The sequence below is a fragment of the Lithobates pipiens genome, unplaced genomic scaffold (assembly GCF_037356315.1).
Source record: "Lithobates pipiens isolate NorthernLeopardFrog02 unplaced genomic scaffold, aLitPip1_a1.2 Scaffold_8, whole genome shotgun sequence".
Taxonomy (NCBI): domain Eukaryota; kingdom Metazoa; phylum Chordata; class Amphibia; order Anura; family Ranidae; genus Lithobates; species Lithobates pipiens.
The window spans coordinates 463,116,944-463,140,621 of record NW_027507903.1 but is presented as its reverse complement, the minus strand read 5'-3'; positions in this window follow the sequence as shown (position 1 = coordinate 463,140,621).

The following is a 23,678-nucleotide window of genomic DNA, read 5'->3' as shown; positions in this document are numbered from 1 at the left end:
GCCTGGATATGAGACCTTGCTATTTTTTGGCGACTTTCGATGCTGCACTGCCACTGCGCAGATGTAGGTTCAATATGCAACCTGGTAACAGACCTTTATATACAATTTTTTTCTTTTATTTGCCTAACTAAAATCAATTGACCATTTAGAATTAATATTTTTTGTTTTTAGATATTTTCCATGGTTTATGCTGCTGATGAGCGGCTATAAGGCTGTGAAACGCATCAAGCCTTACATTTTACTACCATTCTACCATGGACCAATTTATATTCTCTACGGTTTTATTCATGTCTATAATCATTCAGTATATGAATTATGCTTCGATCCAGGACTTCTGGACCGTCAGAATGGTCTCTTCAGGCCACACCTGGACCTTCAGCAGCGCTCCCAAACTCAGGTGTGTTTCCACGTCTCTTCCAGCTTCAGAGAAAAAAAGGCATATCCTATCAGCCTACATAAGATTTTTATTGGATCAAGGTGCTGCTATTCCCGGTCCAGCCGATCAGCGCGGTATGGGAATGTATTCTCCTTTTTCATGGTAAAAAAGAAGAATGGGGCTTGGAGACCCTTAATAGATTTCACGCATCTGAATCGCTTCATCAAAAAAGAAAGGTTCAAGATGGAGACTTTGTCCACGATCCAACAGTCAGTTCAGCCGGGAGATTGGCTTGTCTCCATAGACTTCAAAGATGCTTACCTGCAATTCTCTATAGGCCATCTTCACTTACAATTTACATGCCTTCCCTTCGGTCTGTCGACTTCACCACGTGTCTTCTCAAAGGTCCTGTTGGTGATTGTTGCCCTGTTAAGGGTCAGCAGGATACGTATCCATCATTACCCTGACAATCTACTCCTTTTGGCTCAGGACAGAGATTGTCTCTTGGAACACAGAGATCAAGCTATCTCAACTCTCAAGGAATTCTGCTGGCTCCTGAACCTGGAGAAGAGTCAGTTAGATCCTTCTCAGTCTCTTGTGTTCCTCGGAGCTCTCTTCAACACGGTGAGAGGTACCATCTCTCTACCCAAGGAGAAGATTGTAACAGTTCGGGACAGGATTCGTCTGGCTCTCTCGTCCCCTTATCTCAATGCACTTTATTGTCTAAGGATCATAGGCACCATGGTGTCCACAATACCAATGGTGAAGCGGGCACAATGGAGGATGCACCCCTTTCAGAAAGGGTTTCTTCACCAGTGGTCAGGACAAAGCCCAATTTATTTGCATCACTCAGGTTATGAGGAGTTCCCTCTTCTGGTGGCTTCAACGTGAGAATCTTCGAAAGTGTCATTCCATTCTGCCAACTATGTGGATAACAGTAACATCGGATGCAAGCAACAGAGGTTGGGGGGCTCATTGTCTAACAGAAGTGGCTCAGGGCACTTGGGATTTCCCCTCTCGGGGGAATAGTGTCAAACATCCTAGAGTTGCGTGCGGCCTTCTAAGCGCTGTTGGCATTTCATCATTTGATAACCCAGGGCATCTGTAGTTCTCATATTGGACAATACAACAGCCGTTGCCTATATAAGGAAACAGGGGGGCACCAGAAGTCGGTCCCTACTACAGGAGGTGCAACCGATCATGTTTTGGGCGCAGAAGAATCTGGCCAACCTAACGGCAACTTATGTTCCTGGAACTCTCAATGTAAAAGCGGATGTCCTGTCACGAGTCCACTTAGACAACAACGAGTGGTCTCTCCACTAGGATGTGTTCAAATGGATCCTAACCTTGGGGATCTCTCCAGAAGTAGATCTCTTTGCCTTCCAGTTCAACAGGAAGCTGAAGAAATCCTACTCGAGGTTCCGGTTCCGGGACCCTCAAGCCTACGGGATGGACAGAGCTTTGGTGGTTCCACGGAGCATATGCCTTCCCTCCAATTCCCATCGTCTTTCAATTCCTGAGGAGACTCAGATGGGAGGAGGTGGAAATAATAGCCGTGATTCCTCATTGGCCCAACAGGCCCTGGTTTCCTCTCCTTTCTCTTCTCAGCTTCCGAGAGCCTGTTCCTCTTCCGATCAGACGGGATCTGCTCTCCCAAGGCACAATTCTCCACCCCTGCCCAGCTCACCTACAGTTTAGGGCTTGGTTTTTGAAAGGGGAAGGTTGGAAGCATTAGGATGTCCCAAGGAAGTCATTCCCACCCTCCTGAATGCAAGAAGAGGGAGTACTAACAGAGTGTATGAACGAATTTGGGCTAAAATCTCATCTCATATGTCTTCAAGAACCAATTCATGTGGTACACCTACAGTTCAAGACATTTTGAGTTTCCTGTAATCAGGTCTGGATTTACCCTCATCTGTTAGTTCCCTTCGTGTACAGGTATCAGCCACCTCAGCCTTTACTGGGGTGTCGTGGGCCAGGCACGATCTTATTCAACAATTCTTCAAAGGAGCAGTTAGATTAAGACCTCAAAGGAAACCCAGGTTTCCCAAATGGGATCTGCCTCTAGTTTTGGATTTTTTCTCACATCTCAATAAACCACTATCCATCAGAGAGTTTACTATTAAAACTGCCTTCTTGGTGGCCATCACCTCGGCGAAGAGATTGTCTGAAATTCAGGTTCTAGGAGCCAAAGAACCTTTCCTTACTTTTTTCCCGGACAGGGTAGTCGTGGTCCCGATGTTTGTGTCAAACCCTAAGGTCACTTAAATTTTTCATGAGAACCAAGAAATCTCGCTCCCCACCTTTAGATCCACCGAAATCTCAGATGTTCACCCTCTTGATGTTGATGGCTCCCTGAAGCAATATTTGGAAGTAACAGCTCCTTTCCGTCAGTTAAATTATCTTTTTGTTCTGTTTTATGGGAAAAACAAGGGCCTCCGGGCATGCGTCAGATCAATTGCTGCGTGGATCGTTCAAGCAATCCAGTGGACATATAAAGAGAAGGGCCTGGCTCCTCCTGAGGCGGTAACAGCACACTCAACTAGAAGTCTTTCAACCTCATGTGCAGCGTCTCGCCATGTGGCTCCTGAAGTGATCTGCAGAGTGGCATCTTGGTCATTGATTCATACCTTTATGACTCATTATTGTGTTGCGCCAGCGGCTTTATCCTCAGTTGACTTTGGTGTTAAAGTACTGTCGGTTGATGGTATTAAATAAATCTTAGTTTTTTCTGCATTTTTACCACCCGGGTATGAACGGCAAATTATTTCCCACACGTAGGCTGCCATGGGGTCTATCAGGAAAACTGAAAATTCCTATCAAAATGCTTACCGTAATTTTCCTTTCTGATGGACTCCATGGCAGCAGGGGTTCCCTCCCAAATGGCTGGAGTAGGCTAGTTACCGAATACGGCCTCTGGCAGGGAGCAAAGATTTATGGGAGTATCGTCTTATAGGGTAGTGGAGGCGGGACTAAACCCACACGTAGGCTGCCATTGAGTCCATCAGGAAAGGAAAATTACGGTAAGTATTTTGATAGGAATTTTCCGTTTTCCTGATAGATCCCATGGCAGCCTACGTGTGGGAAATAATTTGCCGTACACACCCGGGTGGTAAAAATGCAGAAAAAACAAAGATTTATTTAATACCATCAACCGACAGTTGATTTTCCATAGCACCGCTTACTGGCCACCAGGCCCATCTCATCTGAAGCTGGCCATGGATTGATCAAAATTCCGCAGTTACTGGGCAAATTTTGATCTATCTTTGACTGTTCACATACATGAGATGTCACTATAATAATCGAAAACCAAAAAAAAATCAAGCGCAAATGTGGATGATAAATTAAAATAATACCTAATACATAGAAAGCAGCTGCAAACACTCCAAAAGGTCAGTCAACCAAAAAATTAGGATATTAAAAGTGAATAGTGTTGCCCGTTCAGGCTCTGAAGAAAAGGGTTCTCCCCTGAAACGCATCAGCCATTGCGTTGGGGTATCGGTCGATTTACTTAACATCAGGTCCGGGCTTGTTGATGTTTGGAGAAGTGGACACTGCTGTAATGATTATGCCTTTTATCAATACTCGTTTGTGAGTATTCATTTTGCTTTGTGCTCGATTTGAATAAAGCTCTATTAGTGGTAATGCACTAGGTCGGTGCGTCCTCCTTTTTTGTTTTGTTTCCCCTAGCTTTAGTCTTGCCATCAGTGGCAATGCAAAATACCACAACCAGAAGAAGGAGAAGCCTAAAATTCAATAGCTGCAGTTTATTACAAAAATAGTCAGTGGCACAGAGATCAGCAAATAGTATGTAAGGGACTTAAATTTGTGTGTTTTTGTGTTTAGCTATTGTACATTGTAGAACAAAACAATGAGTACAAAACTTTACAATCATCACCTTAAAATAAACTTGAACTCAAAAAGTGAAGGTTTGCTGCTGCATGCTATAGATATAATCTAGATATCTTAATTGTACCATAAAATTTTTTACATTTTCTCTTAAATTCTTCCTGAAAAATAGCAGTCAAATCCTAGTATGTGAGTATGCCTAGGATTTCCTGGACCTACAGCCTCGTAGCTGTATATCTGCAAAGTGAGATGTAGGGCACTGCTGCCTCTGACTGATAATCTCAGAAGGTTTGGAGATTTGGTGATGACACTGCTGTGCTGCTCACTGTTCTCCTTGCAGGAGGTTCTGACATTAGGAAGTAAAGCCCTGCTTCTGACAAGATGGCTGCCTCCATGCAGAGACACAGTGCAAAACAAAGCATTATAAGTCAGTAATTGGGGAGTATCAGCTCCAGAGAGACAACAGGCATTATTGATGATTAGTCCTTTGATTTCTGTCTGTCTGTTGTTGGGCACAGCAGCCAAAGTTTGGTTCCTCTGATTGTTAGTGTTACACATTAAAGTTAAATGAAGTCTTACTGATACATCACCTGGACATTGTCTGCTTAAAAAAAAATCCCCCATTAGTACACCCCCACACAAAACGCTAAACATTTATTACATTTGTGAAATTTCTTACCATTTAAGAGAGATATGACTGATTGAATTTTCAGCTCTGTGATTCAAAAAATGCATCACCTTTTCTGGCAGGGAGGATCTCTTAGAACAGTGATTGCATCATATCCTCTTCTCTGTCTCTAACTGTAACCAGCCTACATTTCCAATGAATCCTTGGGATTGGAGTGAATGTGGGAGGTACACTAGGCTTGTACATGTAAATGTTAACTCGCCCATTTCAAGATAAATCACACCACTCATTCTGCAGCCAGCAAGCCATATATAACACACGGTATGATAAGTTACAGCCATATAAATGCAAAGCATTTTAATATAAATGCATATTAATATAATATTAATTTAAAAAAAACATTTAAATTAAATTAAAGCGGCTGTATAGTCTATCAGCCGCTTTATCTGTATGGTTTAGGAGATATTCCCCTGGCAATGAGCCACTGACTGCAGCAGCGCATGCGCACAGGGGATTCTCGGCTGGAGGCCCGGCAGACTAGCCCATTATGCCTTTTCCCTTACAGGTATGAAAAAAATATATATCAGCGGGTTTACTACCGCTTTAATAAATTTAATGCATTTAATATAAATGCAAACCAGTGCAGCTTATCAGTGTCCACCAGTGCCGAATGTTAGGGACCACCAGTGATGCATGTCAGGGACCATCATGTCAGGGACCACCAGTGCCGCTTGTCAGGGACCACCATGTCAGGGACCACCAGTGCGCGCTTGTCAGGGACCACCATGTCAGGGACCGCCAGTGCAGAGTATCAGGGACCACCAGTGCCGAATGTCAGGGACCACCATATCAGGGACCACAATGTCAGGGACTACCATGGGACCACCGTGTCAAGGTCCACAATGCCAGGGACCACCAGTATAAAGCTGGGATTATTATCAGAAATCACTTGTATGACACAGTGGGAGATCCCTACTGTGTTATACAAGTAATTACTTATGATATTCCCCACATTGCATAAAGATAGCAGGCAGGCAGCGGTTGGGGGGGGGGGGGTGCGGCAGGGACAGTGGAGGGAGATGGATTCCAGGCAGGAGCAAAGGAGGAGGAAGGAGGAAAGACCCCTTCCACCCACAACATGTCTTCCTACTCCCTGCTCGTTTTCAGAGGACTTCAAGGGGGCGTATCAGACCGCTGGCTGAGCTTAGCAGAGGGATAGAAGCCAGCAGTCATACAAACAGGAAGTCAGCAGGCAATAATGTTTTTTTAGCAAGTTCAGCAGCCTATTATAGAGGAACTACAGAGCTCAGAAGAACATGGATGGCAAAGCTGGTGAAGGTAGAAGATCAGCAACAAGGACAAGGAAAAAAACATCTGGGCCGGAGTTCTGCTTTAAATCAGTACAGATTTAAAAGTGTAAAGCCCTCATACACATGATGAGAATATCGGATGAATGCTAGTCCATTTTTTTTTGCATGCCGGTTTCATATCGAAAATGAAGAGGTTACTAAAGTTGCGAAAATTCTCATATGACAGAATACAACTTGGGAAGTGATGTAATGTATTGTATTGTAATGTATTCTTTCATTTCTGAGCATGCATGGTCTTGGTCTTCCAATTTTTTTTTGAACAAACACTGTACTGATTAAACAAATATTATTTATTCTGGTATTGTACAAGACATTTTTTCGTGTTTGTTCCTTTGGATAATTTTCGCTTGAACTGTCACAATCGGCTCTCTAAAGCTGTGTACTAAAGCTCAGACAATTGTACGATAACTTCAAAATCAGTATTTTTCATCCTATTTTCTGATTGTGTACTAGACATAACAATTTGCTCCAACTCTTTATGGCTGCAACTGGAGTTCTGTGTGTTCTATTTTTAGTTCTACGCTCATTAAGGAAACACCCCAGTGATTATTGCTTTTCCCTCTCTTTGATGAACTGTAGTATGCGGTGGTGTTCTAATATGTTGTTCATTACCATTTCCTGTAAATCAACAAGCTTATGTTATTAGGAGGTACATTTTTGGTGATGGGCTTGGTGTTTTTTAATAAAGTGTTTAATAATGAGTTAATATTTGATTAAAGCGATTGTAAAGGCAGAAGTTTTTTTACTGTAATGCATGCTATGCATTAATTTAAAAAAAACCTTCTGTGTGAAGCAGCCCCCTTTGGCCCCTCTAATATTTACCTGAACCCATCTTCCTCCAGCAATGTGCACGAGAGCTTTGGCTATCCAGGGACTCTCCCTCCTCATTGGCTGAGACAGCAGTGGGCGCCATTGGCTCCAATTAAAGTCAGTGAGCCAATGAGGAGCGAAAGGGGGTGGAGCAGTGCCGTGGCTCCGTCTCTGGATGCACACACAGAGCAGCAGCTCCAGGGGGCGAGCCTGCTCGGGGGACCCTATAGCAAGCTGCTTGCTGTGGGGGCACTTGGCAGGAGAGTGGGGCCAGGAGCACCGGCAAGGGACCCAAGAAGAGGAGGATCTGGGCTGCTCTGTGCAAAACCAACTGCACAGAGCAGGTAAGTATAACATGTTTGTTATTTAAAAAAATAAAAAATAAACTTTAATATCACTTTAATGTTTGCATTTTTTAAAGATGCAGATAATAATGGCAATAAACATGATTATTTATTCTATTTAAATTCTGAACATTGACATACTGTAACAATACTAGCCATTTCATTCCCAGAGGCATGATCTTAAAACTGAATTCTAGACTTGTGTAAAATAGACAAATTGATGCTGCTTTGTATTCATTAATACATACCTAAAGTGGAAGTTCAGGGTCAATCTAACTGAGCTTAAATCTGCCCCCACACCCCTTCTAAATCCTATACTAACTACCAGGGCTTTTTTTCAGCTGGAACTTGGTGGAACTCAGTACTACCACCTCTGGTTTAAACCCTCTGCTCCCTGCTCACCGCTATCACTTGTAAAACACAGAAGTCCAGCTTCTGTGTTTACAAGTGACAGCGGGTCTCCCAACAGCTCCCACAGAACTGATCTCCTGAACAGCTCCCACTGAGTGCAGAATGGGGACAAGGGAGATGCAGGTGCCTGGGGTGCAGTGTGGATGCTGACAGTGTGGATGCTGACACCCCACTACATGATTTCCCTGCAAGAGAGAGAGGTGGAACCACCTACAGTGTGTGGGGGGTTACTAGAGAAGAAGAGGGGTGAAAGTTAGACGTGGATGGGGATACAAAGGTAGACAGCTGTGGGAGAAGGCTAAACTGTGTGTAACGCACCCCTGAATTCTGCATTCTGTATGCAGTGGCCCCCTGAACGCTGCACTATGTACGTAGCACACCCAAAACCCTGCACCCTGTACTTACTATGTACTGTACTACGTATTTAATGCCCCTTTAAGACCCTCCCACTGTTAATGAAATATGACCACACCCAAAATTTGATGCGATTTGGAGGGTGTGTGCATAGGTAGGGGAAGGATTTTTTTTTTGGGGGGGGGGGTCATTATTGAGTGCACCTTTTAAATGAGGAAAAAAAGCCTTGCTAACTACCCTGTAGAAGGAAGATGCTTATACTTACCTATTCTCAGAGCACTCCGTCTGGTCACATGATCACCCCAGTGAAGAGGAGAGACAAACAGATGAACAACAGATTAAATACCTGGGCAATGACATTGCTCATAGGCTTACTATGAAGCATCCGTTGTTGACTGTCTTTCCTCTCCTTCCTCTCTCTTGAGAACTGACCATGTAACTGTTCTGGAGCAAGCTCAGACTAAGTAAGTATAAGCATCTTACTTCCACAGAGTAGTTAGTATAGGATTTAGAAAGGGGTGGGTAATTCAAACTTAGATTAATCCTGGACATGCACTTTAAATTTTAATTTTTTTTTAGCAAGCAGTGTTCAGTACCTGAATTTGACTTTGTTTCGGACTCTTTAGTCCTTGTACAGAACAGCTCACACTAGGAGAATTAGAAGCAGCACTAGGAGACAACCAATTTTGCTGCAGTACAAGGAGCTTGCCAATCAAAGGACAGAGCAGAATGACAGAAAGATGCGCTCATTAGCCTGCTGCTTCTCCTTTCACCATCCAATCACATGACTATTGTAAAACAGATGATACATACACCCCTTGTTCTACCCGGCCAACCCAACTCCATTACCTCACCCATTTTCGCATTAATGGAGACCACACTGTTTATGGAGTAATTATTGGCCGTAGCAGCCCCTTTATTATTAACTCAAAATTATACATAACTATAACAACATCAGTTAAACCACCTCAAATAGTCATGTTGGTCTTTGCAGGACATCCCTCAGAATTACCATAACGATCATAACAATGCACTGTGGTACCTTTAACTGAAATTAGGCTTCCAGCTGACAAGCTAACTCGGAGACAACCAAAACACTGACCGCAGTGCCAAGCCCTTTAACCAAATTCCAGCTAAACCAACGGGCTGGAATACCACCAAACGGGCCCATACCACCGATGGATCCCCTATTCATCCTTATCTGGGGTCCTTCATCCGCAAAGACCAACACCCTCCAACTGGCATGACATCCAAGAAGCAAAGCATTCTGTAAATAAAAAAACGTGATTATACAACCAAAATACCTACTATACAAAGGGAGGGTGAGCTCTCTCCTCCAGCTAACACTGACACTGGGGAGGGACGTTACTTCTCATTTACCCCTGCTAGCGGCTCCTCTTCCTCCCTCTCTTCCACTCAGGGACCTTGTAACATCCACCGTTCGTGTCCACTGTTCCCCCAGTCATGCAAGCCCTTCGTTTTATTCCTTTTCTTACTTTACCCAGGGCTTTTCTGGATGGGAATGGGGAGGAGACCTGTTGTTAATCCTAAACAGCAGCAGAAAAAACAAACAAATCCCCTGCCTGCCAGAAGGCAGGGGATCCAGACGGATGGCAAACATATCCCCATCTGTCTGTTTTTAGTGGACCGGATTGGATACCGGTGGGTGACAGCAGACACTTGTCCGCTGACATCTGCCGCCTTATAGAGAACAATGTGTGGTTTGATTGGGTCCATCTGAAAAACAGATAGGCAGGATCAATCAGTCCACTGGTGGGAAAGGGGCCTAAGGGTGAACCCTCTTCATCGGGGCTGGTTTGCTTACATGCTTGCTGTCTTTAAATAGCCAATCCATTACTGCCTTCAATTATAAATTATTGGTGAGCATAGTTGCAGCTGTACCTGCATGACTCCCAATATAGTACATTTAACCCCTGATTTCCTATTCTCAGTGGAGCATCCACAACTAAAAATTAGAGTTGGCCCATACACCCCCCCTGTTCACACCAGAACTCCCAAACATGTAAAAAGTTCAGACCCGAGCCACAAACTCTATTAATGTCTATGGGGCCCGAACTTGAAAAATCAAAAGTCCCCACTTTTAAGGCTTATATGCAAGTTATTGGCCATAAAAAGGGGTGTGGGGGCTGGTTATACCCTGGGGGCACATCTGTACCATATATAGAACCTGCTGCAGCAAAACTGACATTTAGAAAGAAAAAAAATTACATTTAAATTTCTGGCAATACAATACCATTGCCAGCAATACAAAAAGGTTAACAAAAATGGCGTGGGGGTAAAAATAAAAAATAAAAACACAGCGTGCCCCCCCAAATCCAGACCCTTATCCAAACATGCAGCCTGGCAGGTCAGGAATCAAGGGATCAGCGAGCATCACAAGAAAAAAAATCTAAATACTGGGAATGTAAAGTGGTCCTGTAGTTCGGCCCCTTCCAGCTTTGTACCCTAGTCTTCTCCTCTACACCAATGGGAAGTAGGGCTTACTGTCTTGATTCCCCTCTCCCTGGTTATACACCGATCAGTTATACTATTATGACCACCTAACAGATAAAGTGAACAACATTGATTATCTTGTTACAATGGCTTCTGAAAATCAGTGGGATATATTAAGCAGCAAAAAAAATGTATCCATGAAGTTGATGTGCTGTAAAATGGCTATTGCAATTTGTGGTGTATGGAGATGTGTAGCGACAGACTGGTTAGGGTGCCGATGCTGACCCATGTCCACAGCCAGAAGCTCCTACAGTGGGTACATGAGCGTCAGAACTGGACCACGGAGCAATGGAAGAGAGTGACCTGGTCTGATGAATCGTGTTCCTGTGTGTCGATTACCTGAGGAAGAGGTGTGGTATGGGAAGAAGGCAAGCAGAGGTGACAGTGTGATGCTTTGGGCAATGTTCTGCAGGGATCTGCCATTCATGTGGATGTTAATTTGACATGTACCACCTAACTAAATATTGTTTCTGATCAAATACACACATTCATGGAAAGAGTATTCCCTGATGACAATTTTTCTATTATTTTTTTTTATTTTTTCTACAATATTTCTCCCTGCCACACTGTAAAAAAGGTTCAAGAATGGTTTGAGAAACACAACAATGGATTTAAGGTATTGACTTGGTCTCCAAATCTCAATCCATTGAGCTTCTGTGGGATGTTCTGGATAAACAAGTCCAATCCATGTCTTTGGATGCCTTACCTTACAACTTTCAGAACTAAAAGGATCTGCTACTAATGTCTTGGTGCCAGATACCACAGTATACCTTCAGAGGTCTAGTGGCGTCCATGCTTCGATGGGTCAGGGCTGTTTTGGTGGCAAAAGGGAGACCTACTCAATAGTAGGTGGGTGGACGTAAAGTTATAGCTGATCAGTGTATATGCCTAGACTTCCCATCCTGCCAGAGAGAAAAATGTTAAATGTACCTAAATTGTTGGTGCCCAGGGGCTTAAATGTACGGTATGTCTGATTCTCTTTAACCCACCAGTCAGTAAGGTGTAAAGAATGTGATGGTTTGACGAAGCCTGTATAATTGCACTGAAACTATTTTCAGTTAACATAATGAATAGGAGAGATGATTCTGTAAATCCTGTCTTGGGCTCTACGATTCTAGATAGATAGATAGATAGATAGATAGATAGATAGATAGATAGATAGATAGATAGATAGATAAAAATAATAACCCAAGGTAAATAATCATTACTAAGTGCCACAGTGATCTTAAAGCTAATCCACAAAAACGTTCAATGAAATGTATTCCTCAATAGCCACAAAGGATGTTAATCTACTTTGTGTGCAACAAATGCCTTTGCAAACCCAGATACTACCATATAAAAGTAGCAGTGACATCATCACTGGGCTGTAAATAGCCTGTACAGAGAACAGAGCAGAGACTCAGCAGGCCCCACCCACTACAGAATGCCTGCAGTAAACTACAGGAGGGGAAGATACAATACTAGTTACCCTGCACAAGGAGAGAGAGCAGCAATGACTGGTTAAGTACACTAGCAAATGAAAAAACCAAACTCCAGCTAATACAGCAAACCTTTTTTGGGTTTTTTTTTTTCTGTCAGTGGTAAATGGTGCTGAAGAGTGTGTTCTTTTGCAAAACAACAGAATATAGGGTCAATTCACTCAGGCTGGGTTCACACCATCACCGCATGCGGCTCCTAGCAGGGGTCCGGTGCATCCTGGTTCACCATTTCAGGTCTGATTTCAGCCTGAATTTTTGGCTAAATTCAGACCTGAAACTGACCAAAAGAGGCACAGGGCCCTTGTGCAAATTTGCACCGGAGCCGCAGCGGAGATATGTGAACCGGCTCCATAGAGAGGCGGTCAAAATCTCCTGCTTTCACGAATTGGATGCGGTAAACCCAGCCTAAAGCCGCGTACACACGTAGCAGTAGTACACCGTCGGACTTTCCGAACGGGCTACTTGCCCACACACGGCACTTTTTCAGCGGACTAATACGGCGTACTAAGTCCGCCGTACTATCCGCCCTACTTTTGAAATGAACGGACTCGCCCACACACGCGGAGGAAAGTCCGCTCATTTCGAGCGCGTCTCCAGGTAGGCGGGGCCCGCGAAGGAGACGTCGCTGGCCCCGCCGCCTGGTATGGACTTAAAGGGGAACCCCAACGCCGAAAAAATCGGCGTGGGGGTCCCCCCCAGGTCCACATCAGACCCTTGTCCGAGCACGCTACCCGGCCGGCCAGGAAAGGGGGGGACGAGCGAGCGGCCCCCTCCTGAGCCGCACCAGGCCGCGTACCCTCAACATGGGGGGTGCCTTGGGGAAGGGGGGGCCGCGCGGCCCCCCCACCCCAAAGCACCTTGTCCCCATGTTGATGAGGACAAGGGCCTCTTCCCAACAACCCTGGCCGTTGGTTGTCGGGGTCTGCAGGCGGGGGGCTTATCGGAATCCAGGAGCCCCTTTAATAAGGGGGCCCCGGATACCGGCCCCCCACCCTATGTGAATGAGTATGGGGTACAATGTACCCCTACCCATTCACCTGTAAAATAAAGTACAAAAAAAACACAACACACAAGATAAACATAGTTTATTGCACAGCTCCAGGGGTCTTCCGTCTTCGGGGGTCTTCTCGTCGGACTCCTCCGCTATCTTCTTCTAGCTCTTTTACTAGCGGAGGAGCCCGGCTTTCTTCCTCACCGCCGCCCTCTTCTTCCGACTTCGGGGGTCTTGTCCCCCTCTTCGGTTCTTCTGCCAGGCCACCGCGCCTTCTTCTAGCTCTTTTACAGGCGGTGGCCCGGTCTTCTGTCGCCGCCGCTGTCGCCGCCATGTTCCGTTCTTCTGTTCTTCTCTTCTTCTTCTTCTTCTTCTTCTTCTTCAGATGTTGCCTCGCCGAGTCCTCCGAGTTGATGTCACATGGTGACCCCGCCCCCTTATGATGTCACAGTCCCGGAGGATGCTGGGACTGTCGCCATGTGACATCAACCCATGTGACATTCACCGAAGACCCCGCCCCTTGTCCCTATATAAGTCGCCGCGTGCCCGGTCCCCGTCATTGTGAGCGGAGGACTCGGCGAGGCAACATCTGAAGAAGAAGAAGAAGAGAAGAACAGAAGAACGGAACGTGGCGTCGACAGCGGCGGCGACAGAAGACCGGGTCACCGCCTGCAAAAGAGCTAGAAGAAGGAGCGGTGGCCCGGCAGAAGAACCGAAGAGGGGGACAAGACCCCCGAAGTCGGAAGAAGAGGGCGGCAGCGAGGAAGAAAGCCGGGCTCCTCCGCTAGTAAAAGAGCTAGAAGAAGATAGCGGAGGAGTCCGGTGAGAAGACCCCCGAAGACGGTAGACCCCCAGAGCTGTGCAATAAACAATTTTATCTTGTGTGTTGTGTTTTTTTTGTACTTTATTTTACAGGTGAATGGGTAGGGGTACATTGTACCCCATACTCATTCACATAGGGTGGGGGGCCGGTATCCGGGGGCCCCTTATTAAAGGGGGCTCCCGGATTCCGATAAGCCCGACAACCAACGACCAGGGTTGTCGGGAAGAGGCCCTTGTCCTCATCAACATGGGGACAAGGTGCTTTGGGGTGGGGGGCCGGGCGGCTCGTCCCCCCCTTTCCTGGCCGGCCGGGTAGCGTGCTCGGACAAGGGTCTGATGTGGACCTGGGGAGGACCCCCACGCCGATTTTTTTCGGCGTTGGGGTTCCCCTTTAAGTCCATAACAGGCGGCGGGGCCAGCGACATCTCCTTCGTGGGCCCCGCCTACCTGGAGACCCGCTCGAAATGAGCGGACTTTTCTCCGGGCGGGAAAAGTCCGCTCATTTCAAAAGTACGGCGGACTGGCATACACACGGCTGGATTGTCCGCCGAAATGCGAGTCTGGCGGGAAGATTGGAGTGTAAAACTACTTTCTAAGTACGCCGTACTTTCGGGTCAAAAAAGTATGCCGGAGGCTACACACGGGGGGATTGTTCAATTGAGTGGAAATTACCGCATTGTCAAAAACCTTTTTACTGCCTTTATTCACTTTTTTGGGTGAATGGGTAGGGGTACATATTACCCCATACTCATTCACATGGGGGGCCGTGATCTGGGGGCTCTCTTGTTAAAGGGGGCCTCCAGATTCTGATAAGCCCCCAGCCCCCCACAACCACAGCCCAGGTTTGTGGGGATGAGGAGGCCCTTATCCCCATCAACATGGGGACAAGTATCTTTGGGGTGGGGGGCACCCATCCTTCCACCCCCCATGTTGAGGGCATGTGGCTTGGTATGGTTCAGGAGGGGGGGAGCACGCTCGCCCACCCCACCCTTTCCTGACCTGCTTGGTCGGGTAAGGGCCTGGTATGCTTGGGGGGAGACCCCACACAGTTTTTTTCCCATAATTTTTAATTGTCTGCATTTTTTTTACATTTAGCTGTCAGCCTGGTCATCAGTTGAACTCGGCGGCCGGCTTCCTGGCCCGCTCCTCAGCAAGCAGCTATTGGGGGGGACCCCCAGGCTGTTTCTGACAAATACTGCATGTGATACAGCCAGCAAAACTCTGGTGATAAATATTGTTTGTTTTTTTACTCTCTGTTCCGTTTGTGAATTGGAGAGCTTACTGCATGGTTTTTAACCACTTAAGCACCAAGCCTCTTTTGAAACTCGTTTACAAGTTAAAATATTTTTTTTGCTGGAATATTACTTAGAATATAGTATAGTAAAATATAGAATATACTATAGAATATACTAGAGAATAAAATGGTCGCTGTTGCAATGCTTTCTGTCACATCGTATTTGCTCAGCGGTCTTAAAAGCGCACTTTTTTTGGAAAACATACACTTTTTTTAATAAAAAAATAAGACAACAGTAAAGTTAGCCCAATTTCTTTTTATATTGTGAAAGATAAACTTACGCCAAGTAATTTGATATCCAATATATCACGCTTCAAAATTGCGCCCACTCATGGAATGGCGACAAACTTTTACCCTTGAAAATCTCCATAGGCGATTTTTTTTTTTTTTTTTTTACAGGTTACCAATTTTGACTTACAGAGGAGGTCTAGAATTTTTTGCACTTGCTTTAACGATCACGGTGATATCTCACATGTGTGGTTTGAACACCGTTTTCATATGCGGGCGCAACTCACATATGCATTCGCTTCTGCGCGTGATCTTATAGGGAAGGGGCGCTTTAAAATGTATTTTTTTTTCTTTCTTATTTTACTTTTTATTTTTTATTTTGACACGGTCTTTAAAAAAAATAATAATAATTGGGTCACTTTGTAAACATCCCTTGTAATAGAAAAAAAGCATGACAGGACTGCTTAAATATGAGATCTGGGGTCAAAAAGACCTCAGATCTCATATTTACACTAAAATGCAATAAAAAAATTCTCCTTTAAAAGCTATGGGCGGAAGTGACGTTTGATGCTGCCTCTGCCCTCCCATGCTATGGAGCAGAGTGGGGGCCATCTTACTCGGCAGCCAGGCCTCCATGGGAAAGGGCACGATCGTCTCCGCTGCTACCGGCGGGTCTGGTGAGTGGCGGAGATGACCGCAGTGCGACAGTAGGGGGGTGGGCACCTCTCCCACCACCCATAAAAGTGATCTTGTGGTGAATCCGCTGCAGAGACCACTTTAATCTTATAGAGAAACACATGGCGTTCCCGAAAATACTGGTATTTAGCGTCAAAGTGCCGACGTACGGGTACGTTGTTTTGCGTGAAGTGGTTAAACGATATTTACCGTCACATGTTTCATTTTGCTGTAAATTCCGCATAATCGTTATTATTTTTTGTGAATTGAACTTTATTTACCGCATAATTTATGCAAATGAGTCACGTGACTGTGTTATTTCATGCAGTTAACGTTTGTAAATGTACCCCTTACTGGCATTATCACCAGAAAATGAATGCAGCCATCACAACTAAGAATTGGTAAGCTTCAATATAATAAAGGTTTGATTTTGAGTTTATTACCAGTTTAAGTAGGATTACACATGGCTCTTGATGAGGCACATTGCCTTATTAGAGTGTCACCCATGTGATTGTTTTTCTCTCTATTCTTTGTCTGGTAACTCAAAATGTTAGACAATTAATCCTGGTGATAGGTCAAAAAGACAGGGTGAATATACCTATAACCTATTTTTCCATATACAACAATAACAAACAGACAGAAGTTTTATGCCCAGACAGCTAGCTAGCTAGATAGACTGACTCTAATTCTAATTGAATTCAATTTTAAAATACTAGAATACATACATTACAGGAAAGGTAGCATAGCAGGAGCTTTCATAAATTGGGGTTACTTTAACTAGAAAAAGTATGATCATAATTTATTATTTTACAATAAAATGCATGCAAATAAAAAATGTAAATATACAACTTTGTCAATAATTATTTTATTCGGATGATGATGTACCTAACACATTACAATACTTCTACTACTGCTTTGGATGATGATGAAATTGTCAATCCATGGAAGAAGTAGCCACTAGAGGGCACTGTACAATATAACAGTAAATCAGGATTTTACTTGTGCGACAAGGTAGACAGTTTAATATCAGATTTGTACAAACATAGATGTATTATTACTGAAAGCCATATTAAAAAGTATCTACGTCGAAATTTAAAATCTAATATTTATTTCTACATTGTATTTCAATTATTTCTTGCCTATTCCTACTCCTACTCCTATTCATTTAAGGGCTCTTGATGTTTGTAAACTTACTTTGTGAACACATTTACTTCCTTGAATTCTGTGATACGTAATCACTATGCCCTGTGAGTAGGCACTGCTGTTTCACACATTTCACAGAGCCTGCTTTCAAAACCATGGAGGTATTAAGAGGAGGAGTTTCCTAGACATATTCAGTACAGGAATCACAACTTGCATGCAGTGAGGTACCATGGGATATATAGTCCTTAGAAGAAGTTGAATGTAAACAACAGAGGAAAAGTTGCAAAGCATGCTGGGAATCCAGGAAGTCATGGAAAGAGAAGGCCCGTAGGTAGGCAGCACTCACAACATTAAAGGAGAATTTTCAAGTAAGCTTATATTGGATTGTCAAAAATAACTATTGTTTGTATTGCTATTACAGTGCTGATGTTAAAAAATGTAAGTGTATGTCATGACCATAAAACTCCTTTAATTATTATCTTTATATTGCATAATATTAAGGGTAGCCAACAATATATTGTCTTAAAAGAAAGGGGCGTTCATCTTGAATTATTGTTTGGAAAAATTGATTAGTTAACAATTAGCTTATTATTATTTTATTTATTTACTTTTTTGCAGTGGCATTGACTGTGAATGTTAAGCAACGATATTTAATTAAATCTAGCTAGTCTGGAGTAGGTGAAAGTTTTCAAATTGCGAAACACCAGCATTCAGAAGGCTCGCTGCTTCGTTCAAGTTCATTCAATCATATATACGCTAAAACATTTTTTTTTAATTTTTTGGGGATATTTTTGTGTGGTTTGGTATTCTTCTTCTGTGTCCCTCATGATTTAGTTTCACTTTGTAACTGGGGCTTGATTCCTCTGATTTATTGACTAAGCCCTGCCCATTGTCAGTTATCCAGCATCAATCCCATTCAAACCTGCCCTTTGGAAATGGTATTTGAAGAAACAAAGCCTTGATTTTACTCATGGGGTCAATGGCGGATTTATCAAGGGATAAAAGGGACAATTACCCCTAGCCTGCATCCAGAAGGGGAACCGCTCTATACATTAATATGATAATTAAAAAAACGGGTTGCTTTTATTAAAATTTATCTTGGGAAGAAATCATCTGTAGAAGATTTTACTCTGGTATATTGTATCAGATTTAAACAAATTTTAGTGGCTGAGGTGAACCATGCATAGAACGCTTATGCCCTCAAAGCTGAACTCCACAGATAATCATTATTATAGTACATACCTTCATTGACCCAGCTTGAACTAATGTAACTATGCATGTCTCATACCTCCACTGGGGAGCCTGACGCTACTACTGTTATAGTCAAAATCTTCAAGATCCTGTGCCAAGCGGGTACACTGACCACAGGAGGTCGTTTACACGGCACTGCCACCATTTACAGAATGCCTTGTGTTGTTTTTAATGAATACAAGGCATTCTCTGATTGGACAAGGTAGGGAAAAGGGGCAGTGATGTCACATTAGTGTCCCTATTAGAGGAAGGTGGATTATTGTCGGAAGACGAGGAAACCACAGCAATAAAACCCCGAAGGAGACCAGACCTTAGAATTAGATCTACATCCATGCCCCAATTTCGGAAAAATAAATGGCTGGGTGTCTGTCTAGACTTCTGTAAGGTCAATTGGACAGCCAATGTCATTGACAACCTTTCCCCAGATGAACTTCGAGCATTAAAGGAACTTCAAGACGCAGAGAGACTCATAATCAAACCAAGCGACAAAGGAGGCAATGTAGTCCTTCTATCCAATGATAAATATGAAAAGGAGGTACGTCGCTTGTTATCAAGGACAGGCTTCACTGAGCTTTTGATATGGATCTACTCACTAAAAAAGGAGTTTAATTATTTGAAGGTGAATAACTTTGACATCCCTACATTTTATGTCATCCCAAAGATCCTTAAAAACCATAAGGACCCCCGGGGACAGCCAATTGTCTCTGCAATCAGGGGTCCACTTGAACGGGTTGACAAATACATAGACTCTCTCATTGAGGACCTGGTAAATACATTACCTTCATATGTCTGAGACATCGGGGATGTACTTAACAAAATTAAGGACTTGACCTACCTCAGGGATGTCCTCCTGGTTGGTATTGATGTAGAGGCTTTATACACATCTATACCACATGAATGCGGTATCTCTGCAGTATATAATTTTTTTGAGAAAAAATTCCCCACTATGGGGGCCCAAAATGAGTTTGTCATCGAGCTCCTTGACTTGGCATTGAAGAATAACTTTTTCAAATACTTGGGACTCAACTACCAACAGTTATGTGGCACCTCCATGGGTACCCCCTGGGCACCAGCCTATGCCTGCCTTCACCTGGGATGGTGGGAGGAGGAGGTGGTCTATGCCTCATTGATGTACCTGGGCCAGGTTTGCACCTGGCTCAGGTACATCAACGATGTTTTAATGGTCTGGGAGGGATCTAGGGCAGAGCTGATGGAATTCATAGAGAAACTCGGCCATAATACCCAAAATATACATTTGACCTATGTGGTGGACCCCTGCAAGATCTCCCTTCTCAACCTTTCCATCAGGTTGGAGATGGGAAAATTGGTAACTAAAACCTATAGGAAGAAGACAGCGGCCAACACCCTCCTCTCTGCGGACAGCCATCATCCTAGACCACTCATTGGTGGGATCCCGGTGGGACAGTTCCTCAGGATTCAGAGAAACTGTTCTACCAAGGAAGTCTACCTACACAAGGCCGAGTTACTTTACAGATGATTCAAATAATAACCAGGGCTGACCTCCAAATGACTTGAGATGGGGCGATGGATATGCCAGAGGGACCTGTAAGACTGATAACACAATACAGTGCACAGTGGGATCAGATTTGAAAGATCCTACAGGATCACTGACATATACTAGTACGCTCTGATGGGATGGAGGCAAACTGTCCACAAAAGAGAAACTGGCTCACAGACCTACCCAGGCTGAAAGGAATGTACCCCTGTGGGCACTGTGGGGTGTGTAGCTATGCTGAACTCTCTAGGGTCTTCTCCGACTCTAAAAGACTCCATGAATTTGAGATCAAACAGTTTAACGGTGCTACAGTGCGGGTTCTCTATATTCTGGATTGCCTGTGCAAAAAACGTTATGTTGGTAAAACCAAACGCCAGCTTTGGATCAGTATCGGCGAACACCTAAAAAACATTAAGCAAAAAGAGGCTTATCCCCATATCCCCATATTTCTTTATTATTTCCTGTTTTGACATTAATTCACCTTGCAGTGATATCTTTTAATTGTATATTTAACATTTGTTTCCCTAATTGTGTGCCATTGCCTGGAATAAAAAAAATTGTGCCCTCAAGTGGAATTAGTGGAGAATTATATATCCAATTTTCCCTACGGTGTAGTGCATCCCATAATTTGAGTGTTGTTAAAGTTATATCGTGTGGACCGTATAGGCGATTATGACACGGTTCTACTCGGGAAAGAAAAATCCTGGATATTTAGGCTAGATAACTTTACAATCTAAATGATTTTTTTTTTTTTTTGTTACGTCAGCGAATTCTCTAGAGGGACGTAAATCAACTTTTCGTTCATCACTGTCTCCTTTCATCTTCACATCATTGTAGCATCTCAATATATATCAGAAATTATCAATAACAATTAAATTAGATATTTTTCCCTTATTAAATTCATATCTTTTATTCATCGTTCACCTCTTTATTATTTCCCTTCCCATTACCCATCCCCCCCCCCTCCTTTCCCCAGCTAAATGTCAGCGTTTTCCCGTCTCCTCCTATCCTCCTCCCATATTGGTCTACTATGGTCTTAAATATTCTGCGTAACTCCAGTCCTTCTTAAAATCTTTCCAACATTCCCATTTTTTATTACTGCTTCTCTTTTATTATCTTCTCCACTACTCAACTTTTCCATCTTATATACCTCTTCAACTGCATCTACGCACTCCCACATCGTTGGACTTTCCACCTCCTGCCACTTTTTAGGGATCAATTTCTTCGCTGCGTTAAGGAGGTGTGGGATAATAGTTTCTTGATATTGTTTTTCGTTACTCTCTGTTCCGTGGAGAAGTACAATCCAAGGATCCGCCTTCACGCTTATTTTAGTTATTTCTCTTATCTTTTGCAAGATCTTACCCCAATAGATTTTGATTTTTGGGCATCCCCACCATAGATGTGCCATTGTGCCTGTGGTTTTACAGCCCCTCCAACATTCTGCCGATCTTCCCTGTTGGTATTTTGCAGTCTTATCCGGCGTGTTGTACCATCTAGTTAGGCACTTATAGTTCATTTCGGCTGTTTTACTGTCTATTGCCAAGCAATGTGTTAATCTTAATATTTTGCTTATTGTGTCTTTATCCCTCTGTGTTCCTAATTCCTTTTCCCACTTTTTGATATATGGCGGGGTCTCCAGCTCTCCCACCGACATCAGCAGTCCATACATCCTGGATACAATTCCTTTAGAGTTGTCTGTTGTACAGAGTTGCTCCAACATGGTCAGCTCCTCTCCAGATCTTATTGGTTGAGGTAAGCTTCCAATAAAATGGGCCAGCTGGAGATACCGCCATTCACACATTCCCATTAAGCCCTTCTGTGCTATTTCCCTTAGTGTTATAAGTTTCCCTTCTTTCATAATATCTTTTATTTGTAAAAAAAAAAAATACAATCTAAATGATTAAACACTGAGTTAAGCCTCAAAGTCTTTCTTGAGCCTTGACTCAATGCCAGGCTATTCTGGGGTTAGAAGCAATAATAATGTGACTATGTTCAAGTAATAATCCAAAAAACAATTGACATTACTTAGCTTGTTTTAGGTGATCTAGACTCATGCCTTTATCCTGAGCAGATTTGTTACCATTATGTGGGGTAATTAAAAATATTATGTAGAACCCTTCTTCTCTTCTCCCCTATTTTTTAATCACAATAGTATGATTTGTCACCACAAGATGGCCCTAAAATAAAATTTTGACGTAATCGATGCTAATTGGGCACATGCCCCTTTAAAAAGACGATGATACTGTACGTCATGTGTCCTGATGCAGTGCATGGTTACGTGTTCAAAACGCATTGATGTAGGCAGTGTCATCTCCATCCTGCACTCCACCATGCGCTCCAACAAGTGCTTAACATCAAGCCGCCACTTCCGCCTAGACTGATCGGACAAGCCTGCTCCATAACAACCTACGGCCTCCGTAGCAAGCATACCAAACATCGGATTGGATGCCCAGCATGTAGCCGCTACATACCAGATTGCCGATGTAACAAACAAGAGGATACTTCAAGGATTCATCTACACGCCAATTGCAGCATCTATGAGGGGAATGTTATCTATACATTCTGGCCACCATCATATCCTGGAGTGGTAAGAGCCCCACCCCTCTCTGTTTAGTGGCCTCTATGAACAATATCACCAGCGTTTTTTCCCCAGTATGTAGACTACTTCCTGCAACCTTTTGTATCCAACTTACAATCCTACATCAAAGATGGTATACATCTACTCGAACTACTAGACCCATACCAATGGGAGCATAGCTACTCTTGGCTCTCCTTGGATGTCCAATCGCTGTACAAATCCATTCCTTACAATGCTGGCATGCAGGCCATATAAAACTTCCTGATGGAAGACTCTTCTATCTACCCCAACCAAGTACAATTCATCCTAGATGCCACACATTTCTATCTGTCGCACAATTACTTTTTATTCAAAGACAACTACTACTTCCAAACCCACGGCACTGCCATGGGGACCAATTTTGCACCCTCCTATGCTAACCTGACCATGGGCCTCTGCGAGGCATAATACATATGAGCCAATAACTCCTTCATGTCCAGGATAATTTTTTACGGCTGCTACATCGACAATAACATTATCATCTGGGATGGAGACACTAACCACATCGATCATTTTGTCTCCCACTGTAACAGCAACAACATGGGCCTCTCTTTCACCTCTTTATATGACAGCACACATATAGCATTCCTGGACCTTGATCTGTATCACGAAATCGGTCAAAAACTAGAATAAACCTACCGCAGGGAATTATTTTCTACACTACAACAGCTGCCACCACTTGCTGGTTAAATAACATCCTCAAAAGTCAATTCTGCTGTCTCAGACATAATTGCACTAAGCAGGCAGACTACCAGGCCCAGAGCAAAACCCTCAAATAAAAATTTCTAGAAAAGGGTTACCTGCCACCGCTCATTGAACAAGCATACGCCTTATATGTAAACCCTGACACTTCCGCTGACAAACCCAAGAACACATTCAATGTTATCTGGTTCACCACCCAATTCCATAATAAACACAAAAATATGGAACATATAGTGTGAAAACATTGCAGGACAGAACATTCTGCAGGACCCCCATCTAAAAGACAGCATACCCATCAAACCAAA